Genomic DNA, 3,781 nt, shown 5'->3' on the forward strand with positions numbered 1-3,781 from the left:
CCCTGGAGAAACAGTCCTGGGCTGTGTGCAAAGGCTCGCTAGACATGACCCAGAGAGAGAACCAGCAAGCTGTATTCCTTTACGGGTTTTGCTTCAAGGCCCCTGCTTGAGTTCCTGCCTTGATGGGCTGTAACTTATGAGGTTAAATGGACACTTTACTCCTCTAGATTGTCCTTTGTCCAAATGATTTTTTCTTCTTTTTCTTACAGAGCACAGGGAACAGCAGTGACCATAGTGGCTGGGAACCTCCTACGCCAATTAATAATCAAAACAGCCCGCACTAGACATGCCCACAGGCCAATTTGATCCAAGAAATTATTCAGTTGAAGAGTTTTCTCGCAGATGACTCTAGGCTGTATCACACTGACAATTAAAGCTAAGACAATATCCCTGTTAGATAATTTAAAAACAGAATCTTCTTGGTGGTCCACTTGACATCATGATTTCCTCTGGAAGAAGATAATATTGTCTTTGTAAGTAGACTGTAGATCCCTCTCCCATTCTCTCCTCTCTCCATCCTTCTTTCTTCCTCTTGTTCTATCTCTTCATTTTCTGTTTCTCCTCTCTCTTCTCACATGCTCTCTCTCTCTCTCTCTCTCTCTCTCTCTCTCTCTCTCTCTCTCACACACACACACACACACACACACACACATACACACACACACACTCCTCCCACTTCTTCCCTGAAGCCAAAAGGAAATCTTGAGTTTCTGACTGCAAGAAATATAAACCAGATCCAGGAGCCATAGAGCGGGGAGGGGGGGACTCTTTTCCTTCCGATGTCTACCTAATCCTCCCCATCTTTCCACCCTGTCTTCTGCTTATCGTAAAGCCTTAATGAGCGAGAGACACGTGAAATACTTGCTCTGTAGTAAGTATGAGTAAGGTCTTGGGGAAAACCACAGGCAGTTTATCCTCATTGTCTGAATTCGTGTATTTGTGAAATCATCTACTCATTAAAACTTATTTGTGCCAATTAATACCCATGGTGCCTTTGAAGTCTTCAGTGAATAATACAGAATGTCAAAACACTGAGTCGACAACGCACGCATCCTCCGCCTTCACTTCTTCTCTCAGATCGTAAACAAGAATCTTCTGTGGTCCATTTGACATGATTTCTTTTTACCTCTGTGTACTTTTTCGTGGTGATTTTACTGCTTAAAAATCCCAGGCATTTAGTGCTGTTCTGCTCATAAACACAAGACTGTTATGTGGCTTATAGTGAAAACATGAATGTTAGAAAAATCTTGTTTAGACCTGAATTACAGTGCCATGACTTAGCACAAATTCAATGGTAATGATTGACAATACAAGTAAGATATCTCTAAATAGAAACATACAGCAGATGGAAAGATGCTGTAGTCAGAAAAGTTCTTGTCTCAGTAACCTGAGGACCTACACTCAGATCCCTAGAACGCATGTTAAAACAAATTAAAACACTGGGTGCCACAGCACATCTCCACATCTCCATAACCTGATTGCTGGGGAGACAGGCAGAGGGAGGATCCTGGAGTTTGTTGCCAAGCAGGTCAGATTGAATCAGTGATCTCCAAATCTTTGATCTACTGGCACACACACACACACACACATACACACACACACACACACACACACAAACGAGTGTGCATCTGTATCCCTATACATATACGCAAACACATGAGTGACTACATATGCATGTTCACACATCACACTCACACATGAAGAAAACAAGTTTATACTATTAATCAGCTGATGAAAATGTGGCCTGGGGTCTTTGTCCTTAGGACTTCTCAGCCTCCCAGGAACAGCAGTTTTCTACTTCAGGTCTCATAAAGATTTCATAAAATATCCCTAGGTGACTAATGGGATGGTTTATTCTATATAATAATAGAATAAACATTATGATTATACAGCAGTGGCCACTTGTTAGTGTTAATTACAGAATAACCAGCACTATTATTATTAAGCCAGGATCCTTAGGCTGGAGAAAGCAAGTCTCACTGTACAGAGGTGAACCTTGTTCCTGGTTAAGAGCTGCAGTAACAGTCAAAAGTTGTAGCTAGAGATGAGCCCATCCCTGTAGGCCATCAGGAACCCATCTGGTCACTGTAACTCATGTAGCCCTTCAGAGATACAATTGATCTGACAAGCTTTTATGTCAGACTCCAAATGTCCACTGCGAGTGTGGCCAACCGGCTTTGATGATGGTCAGTACGATGTAATTATTTTCATGGTTTGGGGTGTAGCTAATGGGAAGCATCAGCGTGATGAAAGAGTTGGAGAAATTGGTTCTAGGAGGAAAGATCAACAAAATTGGTGTCATTTTCCTCAAAGAAAGGGGAAGAAACAGCACTCTGGCCTCATAAAGGGCGGAGGAGGCAGGTAGCAGCTACTGTCTCCCAAATTGAACTGTTACTACATCCAAGATTGTTTCTGCTGCTGGGATTTCTAGAAGTGTCTGTAGATTACAAGTTAAAGTCACTCGTGAGCTGCTCTTTTTCTTTAGACTGACTTTCTTATTTCTATTGATACAACAACAATATACTGTGTATGTTTGATTTTTTTTTAAATACAAAAACTGGAGATGCTGGCTAAGAGTGCTTGATACTCAAGTGGGAGAATCTGAACTTAGACCCCAGCACCCACCTTAAAAGCCAGGAATGGGAATGTGGAGATGCGGCTCAGTGGTTAAGAGCACTGGCTGTTCCTCAGAGGATCAGGGTTCAATTCCCAGCACTTATATAGCAGCTCACAGCTGTCTGTAACTTCAGTTTCAGGAGATCGGATGCCCTGTTCTGATGTGTGGGCATCAGGAACACAAGTGTGGCACAGACATAAGTGCAGGCAAAGCACCCACACACATTAAAAAAAAAAAAAAAAAAAAAGCTTGGCATGGCCATGTGCTTCCCTGTACTCCCAGGGCTGAGTAATGGAGAGGAAGTCATCAGTGTAGTGAGTGTAGCTCCGGGTTCAGTGAAAGACCCTGTCTCAAAGGAATAACACAGAAACTGGGAGAGCAGGATATCCAGTGTCCCTCCCTGGTCGCCTTCTACATGCACAGGTGTTCATAACTGCACATACACCATACACATTCAGCCCACACTCACAGAGATACATGACACACACCAAAATAAATGAATAAATGAGTGAATAAATAAGAAAAATATAAGGTAGATTTAAACTGTCCATAAATCCATTACTCTGAGATGAACAGAGATGATAGCTTGATGAATAACCTTCCCGAACTTTTATTCTGCATTTTTCCTCTTAAAGAAGAATCCCTGAGACAAATCCTGAAATTGTACCTGACACCACTGGTGTGGAATTGTAATTCTCTTTTGTTGTCATGGAAACAAATGCAAAAGTTATACTAGCTAGACACTGGCTGCCTTCCTTTGGTGAGGGAAACTCTGAGTTATTAAAAATTTTTTTTAATCTCTAGATTTTGTTATACAGCTGGTTGTTTGTCTTTCTAATATCTACTTGTCTCCTTTAATTAGAGGGGAACTATTTGCTTTTGATCCTGAGTAGGAGAAAAAAAAGGGAAATTTTAAGTTGATTTTTCCATTGGTCCGCTATTGCTTGTCCTTGAATGGAAGACTCCCACCTTGTTAGGACTTAACATAAAGGACTTTAACTCTGCCTCTCATTCCCAAACCAAACCAAACCGAACCAAGAACACCAGCACCAGGCTCCTGGATGAGTGAGGCAAATAATATTCCACCTTCCGGCAGGGATTGTGACAGTGCAGGGAATACCAGGATACTGGATACTGCTGTAGCAGTTGCTATCAACAAACCAT

The sequence above is a fragment of the Rattus norvegicus genome, chromosome 14, assembly GCF_021556685.1.
Source record: "Rattus norvegicus strain SHRSP/BbbUtx chromosome 14, alternate assembly SHRSP_T2T, whole genome shotgun sequence".
NCBI classification, from domain to species: Eukaryota; Metazoa; Chordata; class Mammalia; order Rodentia; family Muridae; genus Rattus; species Rattus norvegicus.